Source organism: Dermacentor albipictus, chromosome 8 (genome assembly GCF_038994185.2).
Source record: "Dermacentor albipictus isolate Rhodes 1998 colony chromosome 8, USDA_Dalb.pri_finalv2, whole genome shotgun sequence".
Classification (NCBI taxonomy): domain Eukaryota; kingdom Metazoa; phylum Arthropoda; class Arachnida; order Ixodida; family Ixodidae; genus Dermacentor; species Dermacentor albipictus.
Window position 1 is genome coordinate 107,368,971 of NC_091828.1, and position 16,849 is coordinate 107,385,819.

Consider the following 16,849-nt stretch of genomic DNA (forward strand, 5'->3'; position numbering starts at 1 on the left):
AGTGAGTTTTATGCGAAGCATATTACTAGAGCTCAACCCAGCTCCTCAGGCGCGGCGGTGTCTCCTTCAATACCACGTGACACCGTGACGTCACGACAGAGGAGAAACGGGGCTCCAACTCGCGCCGTCGCTCGCGGCGTCGCCCCCCGCATCGGATGCGGTGAGCGTCGGGCAACGCAGCGTTCGGCGCGACAACGATTTATTCATGAAGTGCAACGCCGCAGACACCGACACCGACGACACCGGCTTTTCTGCGACACGAGCTCCTTAACGCTGTCGCGTTAAAATAAAGGCTAGTATGCTTCGCATCCTGGGCGTAACCTTAGCTAAGCCACTGCCATTTTTTTCCTTTGAGTAAGCTTCACGCGCTGCACCCTCTTGCGGCAATCTCTTAGTGCATGCGCTGGGACCCGAAACGAGTCAGACTTACATGATCACACTACTCTCATAGCTTCCTCAGCGTTACCTGCTAAATGTGAACCGGAGTATACTTTCTCCATTAGCTGCATTGAACTATTTTTGCTCTGGGCACAATGAAGGCAGATTGAAACTCCATCCACGCTCACGGAATTTCTGCATTTGTTGCGGGCACTTTATTTGCGCATGTAAGTTGCGGGGCATTACATTGCAGTGCTCGTGCAAAGTAGTGGTAGTAACCAAGTTCTTTTGGTGCTGCTTATAACTTGTGCGAAGTGATCAACAATGGTCAAACGAAGGATAATGATAACAATGATGATACATTTATTTTAAGCCATTTAAGCCATCAGCTATAGCCAGTCGCTAGCCTTCGAACCCAGCTCAGATTGCCTCCAAGATAATACGCACGTGGCCGTGCTTGGCCACCGAAGCTGTAGTAGCAGATGAAATTCGCCCTGACCCCCCCCCCCCCATCCTAGCGTGCACGTATTTCCCTGCTCCCCCCCCCCCCCCGCATGCACGAGAGGATGGTACGCACCCTCCCTGCCTTCTTCCCTTGCGAGAGCGTAAGGAGACACTGCGAAATCAAGCCAACATACTTCTTGGTGCATCTTCGCAAGATGTTGCTCTCACCTACAGAATACGAGATGGGGCCGCAATTTCATTGCACTTAGACTTTATACGAAGCATCACAGCAACGCCTACGGTAACGAAGATGGCAGAAATTCGCCTGGAGTTTTCGTATAATTGCTATCGCCATAGAATATCTGATACGTGGAGTTCGAAGAGTTTTAGTAGGTTGTGTTTGTTCCTTTCCATTTTTTTTTTCTCTTGTGACTCAGATATGGGCGATCATAGACGTCCTTTGAGACAAGAGAGTCCGTCTCATTCGAGTTCTGGCACGGCGGAAAGGCGTCACGAAAGAAAACCACGTAGGAATGGAATGGGACACAGGATATGGGGTAAGTCCTTGTGCTTCTTAAAGGGACACTAAAGTGGAAGGGTAAATGAGTTTACACTTGGTGTTCTTTCAGGACTGTTTTAGGTGATGTCGCAGTAAGAAAGCTTGATTACTAAAGATTAGATTGAAGAGAAAACTTTCAGTTTTTTTTTATTTTGCGCTGAAACCCGAGTTCCAGTACGTCCAGTGCGATGTCACAGGTTTCAAAGTACTTGACATATTTGAGCCATTGTGGCTCAGTGAAACTTCTAGAAACTTTTTAAGTAGGCTATAAGTCTTCGGCTCTTTCAGAATACTACATCGTAGCCCATATTTAGCTATAAAATTGAACTATGCCTGAGCAGACGTTGGAATCTATGGTGTCATGGCGATCTTGTACAGGACCTTCAAGGCAGTGCCACTGCTGCCTGTCTTTTCATTTTTTTGCATCTTTCGTTGCTTACAAGCCTCTTCCCACGGTATGAGTGGCTTTTTTGGTACCATAGAAGGGTAGTTTATCAATGCTTCTGAAATTACTATACTCCTCAGTGTTCCTTTAATGTATCTTTAACATTCCAGCTCATTAGTTGTCGACTTGTTTAACTTATCAAAGGTTAAAAAAAGTTACGAAAATTTGAGAGGTTGTCTGGTACTGAGAAGTGCTAAGTGTATCTTTAGTTGTCAAACATCATTGCCTGTATCATACAAGTTTCGGTGAGAAGAGAAAAGCTGACGATGAGAGGAAAGTGCGACTATTTTTGCAAAGATAATTTTTTTTTACCTTCCCATATTTTTTTCTTATGCAGATGAGTTGGCGGCATGTATTCATTCGTGGCTGCACAAGGTACCAGTCTTGAAGTCTGGAATGGTAAATCGTCCTAGAGATATTCGCACGAAGCGCCTCCCCGTAGTTGTCAGCAGGGATGGTGCAACGTCCACAATGCTGAAGCCAAAGTTGATTGTTGTGAGGGCTGGAAACCTCTCTGTGCAGCTATTCCTTGTGGACCACGAACTTTTCGCCTGATTTGTTATATGTGCGAGAAATTATGCATGAGATGATCTCATCACTCATCATGTGCTCACACATTGTTATTATGGTCATGTTGTTTAGAAGTCATTGATATCTTTCTGGATCGGCGTTTTGCCCACAATGCTACATACAAGAGAAACCATAGATAGGGTGATCTCACCCCTCATAATGTACACGTGCATTGTTCCTCTGGTCAAGCTCTTCGGAAGTGATTGTGTGACCAAAGGTTGATGTCTTTCCCAGTTGTGATTTTTAGGGGTGTTCAATTAAGCTTTCAGCCGAATCGAATATTAATGTATCTGAATTATATGTCATTTTAGTGTTCAATAAAACACCATGTACCTTGGTGCTTCTAAATGAAAAACAACATGGAGAGGGAGGTGCTATGTGGAAGATGCTATGCACTGATTGTGTGTGTTGCTAACCTCTTTTGTTGGCTGATTCCTGAGATAGGGCCATCTAAGAGGCACTGGGTATGTGAAACTCGGGTCACTGCGTATGTGATGACACTGGGTACGTAATGGCTATGATTATGATGATGATGATAACTGATAACAAAAATCCGGAGGGCAATTTGACCTCTAGTTGACGTCGATCAGGTATCGCTCCAGCCCTGCTCTCACAACAAATAGCGTGGTTCACACACCCCATTCTCATCCCCAATTCGCTTGGGAAGAGTTTGTCTTTCGTCGACGCTAGATAAAGGTCGAATCGCCTTACAAAATTTTTGTATGAGAAAGATGCAGCCGCTGAACAAAAAAGAAACTATACACAAGATACTGTGATAATAATTGTCTTTGGCTCTAGTTGTGCTGTTCAGCGATAATAGTCGAAGCAACCTCCCACGTAGAACTCTTGCTTGGGCTAGTTGGTTCATGCTTGAAGTAGTAAAGGCAAGGCGCAAAAGACCAGGACTTAGGGTTCTTCTGTGTTTTTGTTCTTCTCCCTAAGTCCTGGTCTTTTGCGCCTTGCCTTTACTACTTCAACCTCCCATGTTCGTGAAATTTTGACGCTGACTGTACATGTTTTGTCGATGCCTTTCTCTCACGTGTAAGATAAAAAAAAACGAGTAAGAAATGTGCGAGAACCGGAAGTTTTTGCTTCCAGCCGGTGGCCCTCAACTCTGCGTTGGCGCATAGACCTTCGTGCATTTGAGCGCAAGGTTGAAGTTTCGATACCTTTCAAGTCGAGTGCAGTGGCATTTCGGCAAAGCGCCACCACTCGCGGCTGCCGTCGGCGGTCACGTGGCTGTCTTTTGCGCATCTAGCCAATGAGCACCTCTCGCTGGCCGCGTCTGCAAAGCAGGGTTGTCAAGGTGTTAATGAGTGATGTTTCCGAATCTACTATTTTTATGCGAAGCATACTAGCCGCACAACCACGCTCTTCCTTGCTGCGCCGCGCGCGGCCGCGTAGCTACCATATGACGTCATAACAGCTGCAAGAGCGGAGGCTCAACTCGTGCGCTCGCTTGCGGCCGCGTAGCTACATAGCCGGGTCTCAGCTCGTGCGCTCGCCTGCATGAGTTGTTTCTTCGTCTAGCCGAACCAAATGTAGCCAAGCAACAGCAGTTCACCAGGCTAAACAGTGGTTCAACAACTAAAATAAAGGCTAGTATGCTTCGCATCCTGGGCTTAACCTTATCTAAGCCACAGCCATTTTTTTCTAGGGTATACTTATTTAGCACGTGGACGCACGTACGAAAAACGATATCTTCATTTCCAAGATTTCGGCCGGGGTCCGGCCTGACAAAGCCCAAACTCGGCTGGAGCGGTGGAAAGCAAAGCCATCATTTCTTAGTGTCATTTTTTCCGCCGTACGTGCGACCACATTCTGAAGTGCCTGCCTGTCAAGTTACCGGATCCAGGAAGACGTTCACCATATGTATATATGTTCTCATGACACTATCGAGCTCCACTGTTTCCATTCTTTCTTTTATATGTAGAAATGATTGCGCAATGGAAACGTTGTGGTAAATGAGAACTTAGTTTATTTATGGGATCAGTCTCAAGAGTTTACAACCGCTCTCTTCGTCAGGGCAGTTTCAAAGCTTCAAATAACAACTGGCTAATTTGTTTCCTACATTGTCCTGACTATATATATATATATATATATATATATATATATATATATATATATATATATATATATATATATATATATATATATATATATATATATATATATATATATGCTTCAAGAAAACTGTCTTTGAAGGATATGCACGTGGCTAATACGAACTACGCTAAAATCGGAGCCAGAGTGTCATCCTTGTGGAAAAGCTCGTTGAAAGATTTGCCTTGCATATAGTCGCGACGCGCGAGTCAAAGTTGCTCAGATCTCAGATTCAAAATTGCCGAAAAAGCTTCGCTGCGACTCCAGCAAAATGGTCTTCATGCTACACCGCAACGTCGCCCGGCAAGAATACCTTAGGCAAACTGTGACGTCATTTCGCTTGCGCTTTAATAAGCACAGGTATACCGTGCCACTCCACTACCCAACCTGCACTTATCAACGGCACCTCCGCCTGCCGAGACACGGATTTGACCTAATCTCGGTGACGTCAACCGTATTCCGGCTTTCTCAACAGCCGTGTGCGCGAACAGCGCGAAGGCTACTGTAGTTTTTAAATTGCGGACATTAGCAGCCGGCATGAACGAGGACCGTGGAGGACTCCTCGTTCAGCGACGCAACATAAGGGTGATGCTGTTCTAAGGAAATGTGTTGTTTAACACGAGAAATCCCGAACACCATTACGCATAAAAAAAAAGGTTAATACAACTCCTTCACATTTGATTGTGGCCGCAGAGAGTATATTGGTACGAAGAAAACAGTGAAATGATAAGGAAGTAAGAAAAAAATGAATTACTACGTCAACCAATTATATTAGTAATGGACTTATTGATCTGCCACAACTCAAAAATACCTACAGCGTATCGGAAAGCGCTGGTATGGGTTGTGCAGGCTGGTCTTTTATGAAGGGAGACACGCGAACCCGTGGCCCAGGTCCCTCCTGCCAGCTCCCTCGCAACAGACGTGGCAAGAGCAGCTCAGAACGCCGGACGAAAAAGTACAAAAAGCCCTCATTGCCTGGGCCGAAAGGGTCGCGCCTCGTGAGGGGCCATCCTAGGACTCGGGCCTGGCAGATCATAACTGAGCAGAGTCTCAATAAAGTTGTTACCACCACCACCACCTGTGCTCTTGATATCCCCGTGATAATTTGAAAGTCCCGCCAGAGTTTGAAATCTGCCGCCGCCGTGCGACCTCCTTGCCCCCCTCTCATGTTTACCCCGCGGGAATGTGTTTTCGCGCCCGCTGTTCTGCACGACGATTGGTCTCCCTGCCGTTGCCGTGGAAACGCGCGGCTGTTCTCGTTCTTCTCTGATTTTTTTTTGCGTTTTTTCATTTTTCTTTGGCGCCGAATTTTCTCCTTGGCTCGGCTGGATCGGTGCAACCAACGTCGCTCGCTGCGTTTCCTGCGATTTCGCGCTAACGCAATGCCGTGCTGTAGTGCGTGTAACTGCAAGAAGAAGCCTGAAGACGATTACGCAGTTTTTCTTATCCCACAAATGAGCCGTGACGGCTTGCGCAAGAAGCAGTGGCTGCAGAACATTGCTCGAAAGAACGTAGTTCCGACAAGAAACGGCGATGTTTGAGAGGTAAGGCGCCTTTCTTATTGCTCGTATCATAGCGTCGCCTTATGCAGCATTTTTTGTTTTCTTTCTTCCGGCCTGCTCATCATCGGTTTTTTGCAGCTGAAATTTTACGTTGCTTAGAAATGGGTTTGTCCTCGGTATGCTGGATATTCTGCTGGGACTCTATCGCCTCGCATGTCGCGTCAACTGTTGTTATTCAGTCGGAAATGCAGCAGCACTATAGATTCTGCTTTCCGCTGTGAAGAATTAAGTTCGAAGTTACAGTCTCTCGATCGCACTTTTCGTGATTGTTAGGATCCGTTGCCTGTTTTACTGAAAAGTCGAAATGGCGTCTTGTAGACTGTGTATTCTGACATTGTGCTTGTAGACGAGCTTTCTTTCCTGCTTGCTGCGTCGTCTGCGCCAGTCACTTAGATACAAAGAATGCAGGCCCTGAAAATGTTAATCGCAAGTACGTCCGTGTTTCTAATTGACATCAAGAGAAAGAAATGAAGCTGGGCAGGTCGCGTAATGTGTTGTTAGATAACTGGTGGTCCGTTAGGGTTAGAGAATGGGTGCGAAGAGAAGGGAAGGGCAGTAGAGGGCGGCAGAAGACTGTGGGGTGATGCAATTAATAAATTTGCGGCTGCTAGCTGGAATCGGTTGGCACGGTACAGGGGTAGTTGGAGATTGCAGGGAGATGCCTTCGTGCTGCTGTGGACATGAAATAGGTTGCTGCTGCTGATGATATTCGTGGCATTGCGGATGATGAGCGCTGGCTATACAGTCGCCATCATGTTTTTTTTTTTCAGTTCCAAAATTTGCTTTGAATTGGGCTGCCACGCTCGCATGAGTGGGTGGGGATTATCTGGTTTTCTCGCTGATGCAAGCATTGTGTAAGGGGGTGTTCGCATGATCGCGCACGTTTGCTCGCACTGAAATTGCACAACCGTCCCATTCAGTTTAGAGACCATATCACAAAAGCTACTTTCACATCGAGAAGATAAACACATGGACGGACGATGCACTTACGACGTAATTCGTTATAAGAATGCACGCTGAATATAATTCCCGCGGTGCACCTGCATGCGCTCATAGGCAAGAAAAAAAAAAGGAACCAAATACATGGATGTGCCGTAAACAATACTAGATCGGATGCACAAAATAAAGCATCTTATCAGGTGGCAGAAAAAGGAAATGTCTGGAGTATAGCACCTTTTACATCAGTATGTCCCATTCGTGCGGCTTTAAAAAGACGCCAACCACTTCGTAAGTGTTAGCTTCACCATTCTCGATGCTGTTATTACCATTTTGCGAAATTTTTTCTACACCACTGGGGAGCGTAACGGGCCCAAAATCAGGCACCTCCACCTGATGCTGTGGCCCGTCCGCGGGAGCCAAGGAGAAAAAAAAAATCACCGAAAGGCGAGGCACTGATTTCGATGGCAAAATTAGTAGATAGCTTTACGTGGTAAGGACAGTAGTTTTATAGGCCGCACAAACTCGTAAACATTCGCCTACTAACAAAATTAACAATGATAGAATGTGTAAGCTTGACTCAACGAGGACGTAGAAAGCAACAAGACACAGAGACAACGTTGTCTGTGTGTCCGCTTCTTCCTACGTCCTTGTTCAGTCGCGCTTACACATTGTGTTATGGATTCAAACCAACCAGTTGGCTAACGTGTTTAAACTAAATTAACCAGCACGGTGTCACGTGCGCACAGGTAAACATGAACACACGTCGCTCGATGTTAGCGGAAACTGTGTGAGAACGCTGGAGTTAGTAATCGCGACAGCAGCCACGAGCCAATTGACCTCTGTGCATCTGTCGCTTCAACGCGGACGAAACACCGAAAGCACAGCGCACACAAAGCGACCGGCACTACGCGCACTCTGCAAACATCGCAGATCGCTTTGCAGATGAGGTCCGCGTGGGCGCGCGCACTTTGGCCAAATCGCAGATCGCTTTCAAGACACACCAGCGCCGGCAACGCGTCCCTACGGCGTCCGCGATTCGCGTTGCCAATGACGTAGTAGATGCCGCGGTTGTCTCCACTCTGTACGGAGCGGAGGGCGAGGAGGACATCGAGGCAGCGTAGCAGCCGCCGGAAAAGAACGCCCCTCCTCCCTTGCCTGCCCTTCCCCCGTCTCCCTTGCCACAGGAGAGGGCACGCATCTGGGCGGCGTTTCTCGCTCGCGCACGCGTGATTGAACCGCGTTCGCCTGCTCGCCCTCGCACGCTTTCCCTCATAGAGTTTCTCACCACATCACCTAGAGGGAAATTTGGCGCTGCTGCGCTGTGGTATGCATGGGAATGCCGGTATATTGTGGATTCGGATCGGCATCGTTCTCGTAGAGACAGGACACCTTGAAGACGCGCTTGGCAAGTACCGTTCCGTCTGTCACATTGATTCATTTTCTACTAGAACAGCACGTGAAAAGCGGTTTTAGCTTTATTATTACGCGAAAGCATGTTTTGTTTAACTGTGAGAACTTGTTATTGTGTGTACGACTACATGTTACGTAAAACGTATCAGCGGGCCGCTGAAGTTGGAGGACAGTCGACAAGATTCGCGCTTGCTTTGAAACAGTCGGTCGTCGGTTCTTGCTTTTCTTCGCTTGGTCATGCATCGTGGGTGAGTAAAGAATATGCGTGAATGGAAACATTTTATGAAGATATTACTTTGAGAACGCGTTATTTGCGTAGCCATATCCACGTTTTAGACGAAGCCTCTTACAACACCAGCCAACACGAGCCTCGCAGACACATATACCGTCATTCCCATGACGGCACGGTGCCCCCTTAAGAAACTCCCATAGACGGTGGCGCCAGATTACCCTCTAGGTGTTATAGTGAGAAACTCTATGCTTTCCCTCGTACGGAACCTTGGTGCGCCTGGAGTGTCGACGTCGCTATCGCAATAAAGAAAAAAAGCTTGACTCCCTCCCCCACTAGAGGGATGCGCAAGGGGAGAGGCCTGTGGCGCAGCGTCCTCTTCTAGCAGACCGCGCTAGGTTGGCGACCGCGCTGGAAACGTGGAAGTGCCAAATGTGCGCGGTATTGTTATTAGGTGCTTCAGCCTATTTCTTGCAGCACGCAGCTCCGACTTTCCCGCGTTGCGTAAATAAACCTCACTTAATTCGGAGCGATTTAGGAGGGAGCGATGCACTCTAGTCAAACTTTGACGGTGGTAATTAAGCCTAATGAATTCGTTGGCTTAATTATTCGTATGACGGCGAATCTAGGTTTTTCTCAGGTAGTCAATTTGATTAATAATTACGCTGAATGAACCATATTATGGAGGTGTCTGCATAATCAATTGATCAGTTAATAAATCGATTAGGTCGAATAACGTCAAGAACCCTTCATGTATATTGATGATGTTACATTGATTTAACCGTAATTGCTATTGAATACGCTAAATACAGTAACCTAAATTAATTTTAATTAGCATAGTTATTCTTAACCTCAAATAACCATTACGCTTGAGTAATTTCATCGTAATTAACCGTATCAGTCTTTTATTAAGCTTAATTCTTAATACCTTTCGGTATTCAATACATATAATCATAATAAAATCTCGGTAACATAAGGCATTCTTATATGACCCCACGAATAGCTTAATTATTCTTAATACCTTTCGGTATTCAATACATATAATCATAATAAAATCTCGGTAACATAAGGCATTCTTATATGACCCCACGAATAGCTATGGAGCGCATTGTGTCACGTGTGAAGAAAAACAGTGGACAGTGGCAATACACGGCCAGAAAATACCTCGGGTAAATTAATATAAATATCTTGGCATATGGATAAACGAAGACAGTAGATATATAGAAACAGGAAAAAGCAATAACAGTAAAGGGGAAGCGAAATGCAGCCATAATGAAGCTCAGAGCGCTATGGGGATTTAATAGGTACAAGGTGCTCCGGGGTACGTTGAAATGTGTAATGGTTCCAGGACTTACATTTGGAAATGCGGTTGTTTGCTTGAAATCAGGGGTACAATCACGACTCGATCGCAATCAAAGGTCAGTGGGTCGCCTCGCATTGGGCGCACACGGGAAGACTGCAAATGAAGCTGTTCAGGGTGAGATGGGCCGGAAAAATTTTGAAGTGAGGGAAGTTCACAGTAAAAATGATTATTAAGAACGACTGAGGAACCTGGAAGAAAGTTAATGGGCTGGGAGAGTGTTCAGGCATTTGTACAGGAATAAGATTGATTCACAGTGGAGGAAAAGAACTAAGCAGCTTACCAGCAAGTACGCGGCCTGTAAGGTGAGCAACACCGGATCAAAGAACGTCAAGCGGTAAGATGAGTAACTACTTAAGAGGAAAAAACTAAACCAGGAAAGAAACAATGTACGATAACTCAAAGGGCAGCTCGTTGCTTTTCGAAGCGAGATCAAGATGCCTACCTAGAACACGCTCCTATAAAGCGATATATATATAAATATATATATGAACGAAGAACAAGCATGTGCTTGTTGCGGTAAAGCTAGGCAAACGATAGAGCATGTTTTATTAGAATGGTAAGATATCTGCCCAGTGGTCGATTTAGGCACCACTGGACTCCTTGAAGCCCTTTGGTTCAACTAGAGCGGGGGAAAGGTAAACATGTCCGCAGTAGAGGTTAGTATGAGGTGATTGGAAGATTGGTGGAAGATAAGTAGGGAAACGACAAAAAAAAAAAACGGAGACGTACAAAAACAAAGTTCACAATAGGGGGTAAGAAAAATTGACTGTGGGAATTCATCGTGCGTTTGTTCTTTTTTAACCTAGATAGGACATTAGGCAGTATAATAGCAAATGCTTGCTGGCGCAACCCACCGCCCCGTTTCGAAGGGTACGCTCATAACATCCATCCATCCAGAGCATGCACAGGTCACGTGCTCGCGTGTTTCTTAACGGACCACCGTGTACATCGGGTTTCGAAGTTTCCAGGCACCAAATTCAGCGTACCAAAAATGATACGTTGGACTTTGTAGGTTTAAGAGCATGGTTTGTACTTCATGGGCTTCTGTCTAAGTACGTATGTAAAAACGGAGAAATGATTTAGCTTGGCACCTACTTGATAACGTTTGTTCCAATTAAACAAGGAGAAGTTTAATCCACTCACTGTATGTAGCAGGTTTTCTTCGTTTATTCCGGCAATTTCATAACGAAAATCGTTACAAGGCGCAAAATAAAGAAAAAGAAAACACATTTACAACTCAGATTCGCTATTGGAGCACTATATCATGATCCTATAAATTTTACCTACTAATTGACGCATCGGGGGCACCCAAGACAGACAAAATCGATCTACTTTAGAACCTCTTTAATATATGTCACTAATTTATGTGCAGAAACTAAACACACGTGTCAAATTTGTCCGCTTCAGATGCTCCAAGTAGATCCCGTTCACAGAACTGCGATATCAGATATCGTCGCATATTTGCGGATTTGCAAACTTAACGCTTCAGTTATTTCGAAAGTAATGTTCGTGTAAACTACGAGGTCTGAAATCTATGGAGATGCAACAAATTTGATTTAAATCGGTTCGGAGGTTATCTATCCTCAGCCTCGCACCTACACTCTTAAAGCGGCCCTAAAGGCAGACTCTAGGTTGACGTAAATTCTTTAAATACCATTCCAGAAACCTCGCAGTGCTTGTTTCTTTGCAAGAACAGGCTTAGCTTGTGAGAAAATTGCACCTGAAGGGACCGAATACCTTTTCCGAAATTCAAATCTCCCGCCACCCGACCGGGGGAGTGGTGGCGTTGCAGACACCACGACCCTTTGCTGCCGTCTGCAAGTAAAACGGCGCCCGACAGACGGCGGCACCGAGCAGAGACCGGATTCGCCGCTGCATCCGCTTTTTGGTCAAGTGGCGTAGACCGTTCGGGAATACCGCGACATCACATGGAAGTTGAATTCTCTCCTACTTGCAGTTTTCGGGAGTTTTCGCGAGCCAGCAAAACCAGCGCGGCAGGCACTACGCTATTGCTGAAACGCGAAGGCGTGGGCGAAGTGCAGTCGAGCGAAGACGAAACCTTTTTTTTTAGCTTTTTTTATGGAATTTTATGCGCCAAAACCACTTTCTGATTATGAGGCACGCCGTAGTGAGGGACTCCGGAAGTTTAGACCACGTCGGGTTCTTTAACGTGCACCTAAATCTAAGTACACGGGTGTTTTCGCCCCCATCGAAATGCGGCCGCCGTGGCCGGAATTCGATCCCGCGACCTCGTGCTCAGAAGCCCAACACCATAGCCACTGAGCAACCACGGCGGGTAAGACGAAACCTTTCGACCGCCTGCGTCGTTTCCAGGGGTAGTGAGTTATTACCCTTAATTAGTTATTATCCTATTAATGAGTTATAATGTCAAGGGTAATTAGTTATTTTTTCTAAAGATTAGATAGAACTGGACAAGAAGCATTTTATTTGATCTCATAATACAAAAATGTTTTTCGCAACTAGTAGTCGAGCACACTCTTAAGCAAAGTTACACCCTTTTGCCACAACAACAATCGTCATCTGTCTTGTCCACATTTCCTTTCTTTAACGCGGCGGGCCCGGTACTTCCCAGGAACAAACAGCATGCGCGTTATCAGCATGACATAGCATTCCCGGCAGGAAAGTAGCGAGCCCAGCATTTTCAAGAAAGGAAACGCAAGCAAGGCAGATGAAGATTATTGCTGTGGGACAAATATACACCCCGAAGGGTGCAACCGTTTTAGGAGTCTACGTATGAAATGGAGTATAATGCGAGTATTCCTACATTTTACACCCGTCTGAATTGGGGAGTCGGAGTTGATCGATCCGGAGCTAATTAAAGCCTGCCTTTTAATAGCTGTCGTCGCAGAACGTCTGTGTGTTGCTAAAATACTTTTTCTCGAAGGCAGCCCTCCCCCCCCCCCCCCGCCCCCGCTCGCACATGCCGGGGTGTTAATCACGAAGTGAACTTGGCCAGGAAAAGGAACCGAGTGTGAAACGCCTTTTGGTATAAGTTGCGCTCGCCCGTGGCTATAGCACTTTTCCGTCAGAGTCAACAGTGGCCGTTACGAAGGCTTCACCGTCCCGGAAAAAAAGAAAAAAGAAAGGAAGGCGATCTTCACGCTGGACAGCGAGATCCTATCGTCCCCGTCGCCCCGGTTCGTCGTTTTATCGCCGCCTCGCTGCGTCCTTTCCAGGAAAGAAAAAAAAATGAAGGGGGTTGACATTTGGCCGCGGTGGCTCTTATATAGGTGTACCACTTGTCGCTGCCGCAGAATTATAGCCTCGTCTCTTTATACCGACGGCTTTTGCTCAATAAACTTTCCATCGAATGGGGCTCGCCCAGATCGTTTCGGCACTTCGTTCGGGGAACTTAAAACCGAGCGTATCGCGGGCGAGGGCGGAAATTCGCGACCGCCGTTTGCGCTTTCACGACTTCCGCGCTCCCCTCTCCCCCTCCCCCCCCCCCCCGGTATTTTGGAATAAGATAGAAACGCTTGAACGAAGGAGCGAGCCAAAACAAAACAAATAGACGAACAAATACAGAAACACACGGAAAGAGAAAGAAACAGAAATGGCCGGTGGAAAAAAAATTAAAAGAAATAGCTTGAGCTGCTCGCCGAAGCCCCATCACATTTTCCCAATTAAGGAACATTCAAGAGGTAAGGAAATAAAAGAACCACGAGGAATTTGTCGAGAGCTTTCATTTCCTGCACCATACAGACCTCGAAATATGCCGATGCGTTACGGCGATAGCATTTACATGGCGGCGCCGGCGCCGCCGTGCTGTCACAGTATCGAGTGCTCAGGAGAGGCCTGCGCGCGTAGTGGTGGGGGGGGGGTGAAATTAACGGACACGTGTTTATAGGCGCGAGCGCGGCGCGCAGGGTTGTAGCGCTTCCTGCATTGAGCCATACGCTCTAAGAACAGTTTACACCATTTGGCTTGCCCCTTCTACCACACAACGATGATCGTCATCTGCCTTGATGCGTTTCCTTTCTTTAACGCTGCGAGCCCGGAACTTTCCAGTAACGAACGGCACGCGCGTTATCAGCATAGAACAGTTTACACCCTTTGGAGTGCCCCTTCTGATAACGCGCGTGCCGTTCGTTACTGGAAAGTTCCGGGCTCGCAGCGTTAAAGAAAGGAAACGCATCAAGGCCGATAACGATTATTGTGTGGCAGAAGGGGCAAGCCAAAGGGTGTAAACTGTCCTTAGAGTGTAGACGGTGCGCTCGGCACTGCGCCACGAACTTGTCGCTCAACATCTCGCGAAAGGGAGAGCTTATCTCCGAAAGTGATCAGCCGAGAATACCACAGCACTGGTCTGGACGGCACGGAATTAACGTCAAGCCAAGAGCATCTCGCATTGATGCAAAAACTTTCGGTGAAGTGAGCAGTCGTCTAAGCCTATCGACAGTGTGTGAAAGACTATCGATACCGTTGCTATTGATAGCACTATTAATGGTATTGCCATATTTAGCCGTGAAACTATCGATAGTGTAACAAAAACTAGCAGTAGTATTACCGTATATAGTTCGCTATTGACAGCGCTATTTATAGTCAACTTGTCGCTATTGACGCTACAAGAAATTTTTGCGATTACGGAACATCAGTAACGCCAAGTTCGTGCATTTCTGGAACACTGAAACACCTCTAAGTTTGTGGCGCAGCGTTTTTACATGCGGTACGTCAACTCAGTTCTCATCATTGATAGCGCGCTACCTACGGTAGTATCGACAGTACTATAGTATAGATATCAATAGTGCGCCGATGTTACTATCGGTAGCTTTTGTTCTATAGATAGTTGCATAGTGACTCAGAGATCGATAGTATGGATAGTGCCATTGATAGTTTTGTATCGCTACTACCTCATCATTTAATGTGCGCCGAGAATTGCCTACGGTGTTCCGTCGGTCTCGTCTCAAGGAGCACCGAAGTGCGACGCCCGCGATTCTGTTGGCGGCGCTCCTCATATGTAAACTTTAACGCCCCTTAAACTTCGCAAATTAGCGACACTCTCCTCCTCCGCCTTCACTCTTCCTCGTTTCTCCTCTCTTTCACGCTCCCTCCTCGACCGTGGCGCCGCCTACACCGCTCGAGCGTAGCGACGGCGCCAACACGCGCTCCTCGCCACTCCATAGACGCTTCCCGAGCGAAAATGGCGCTGAAGCACGGCGCGAGGACCCACGTGATGCTATTAGGCCAATAGCGACGCGGCGGCGGCATTCTTCAAAGCGTGGCGCTACTATACGAAGTTTAAGGGGCTTTGGTAAAGTTGTCTGCTGTACGTTCCGGGAGGGCTTGCACCGCGAATCTTCTGCCGAGCGAGGTGCCGCTTGTGTGTGCCACTCGCACGACCAGTGGCACACACACCTTACCAACGTGAGCGGTGGCCCGCACGTTAGACTGCACGAGCTTCGGAATCGCTATCCCACGTTCTTGAAGGGACAGCTATAGATAGCCGGAAAAAAAACCGGTCTCGCAGTACGAAGAATGCTGTTCGCAATAAAAAGAAAATAAATTGAAGCGCGAAGTATGTAAATCCGTAAAGTTTCTCCCGAAACATCATCATCATCATCATCAGCCTGGTACGCCCATTGTAGGGCAAAGGCCTCTCCCATACTTCTCCAACAACCCCGGTCATGTACTAATTGTGGCCATGCCGTCCCTGCAAATTTCTTAATCTCATCCGCCCACCTAACTTTCTGCCGCCCCCTGCTACGCTTCCCTCCCATTGGAATCTAGTCCGTAACCCTTAAGAGGAAGCTTTAGCTCTGGTGCTCCTATCTAAATACATGTAAAAGGAGAATTCGTTTTTCTCGGCAACCACTGCACTAAATTTGACTAGGTTTGCTGCATTTGAAAGAAAAACTTAAAATCTAGTGACTGTTGGTTTCGAATTTTTGAGTTAGGCCGTCAATATTTTATAAAAAATTGACAAAAATTGCAAATTTTCAGAAAACGAAACTATCAAGTTTACAACTCTGTAACTCAACAAGAAAAAATGATATCGCAATTCTGTGAATTGTATCTGATAGCACATCTAAAGCGGACAAAATTGATATGTTACACATGAACCTCAAAAAATGTAATAGTATGTAATTACAACTTTTGCAGAACCCTCGTAAACAATGTAACAAATTCACGTAAGATGTAACATGACATATAATATTTGTCCGCTTTGAATGATCTAATGGATGCTGTTTACAGAACCGCGATATCTGTTCTTGGTGCAGAGCTATTAGTTTGTAAACTTCATGCTTCTATTTTTTTCAAACTTCTGAATTTTTGAAAATCTTTCTAACAAAATTCAAGCCCTTAATCATAATTCTGCTTCCAACAGTCACTAGAATTTATCTTACTCTCTCAAATGCAACAAATTTCATCAAAATCGGTCCAGGGTTATCTCAGAAAAACGTTTTTGCGTTTTTACATGTATTTGAATAGGCCGTGTCGGAGTTGGGCCCGAGCTAAAGCTTCCTCTTAATGACCATCGGTTATCTTGCCTCCTCATTACATGTCCTGCCCATGCCCAATTCGTAGACGGCATCTGTTGGAGCATCTGTAGAGGACAAATTTGATTTGTGAATTTACCGATTGTTTCAAGGTATATGAGGGTTTCGCATACTCCTACTCACACATTGCTTGGAGTATTTCAGAAGTGTAACTATGTGCAAATTTTGGCCGCCTAGATGACATGTTGGGGGGCAGTTTACGAAAACATGATGTAGATATTTATTGCCGAGTTGCAGAGTTGTAAACCTGATACCTGAGCGTGTCTTTTTCTTCTTGTGATCAGTTTCGCGATTTTCGAGAAATAAAAAATAAACCTACTGGCAGCCTA

At 46.1% G+C, this 16,849-nt stretch overlaps 1 protein-coding gene and 1 long non-coding RNA gene across 4 annotated transcripts in view; both read left to right on the forward strand.

Moving 5' to 3' along the window:
• The window catches only part of LOC139048966 (uncharacterized), a 28,074-nt gene extending 25,320 nt beyond the window's left edge, over positions 1 to 2,754 (forward strand). For all 3 annotated transcript variants that reach the window (XR_011508045.1, XR_011508044.1, XR_011508043.1), the window contains 2 exons: positions 1,260 to 1,379; positions 2,164 to 2,754. This is a non-coding gene — a long non-coding RNA (uncharacterized lncRNA). The remainder of the gene's footprint in view (positions 1 to 1,259; positions 1,380 to 2,163) is intronic.
• mwh (multiple wing hairs) overlaps positions 1 to 16,849 on the forward strand; it is a 349,065-nt gene that overhangs the window by 56,286 nt on the left and 275,930 nt on the right. The gene's annotated exons all lie outside the window — the stretch shown is intronic.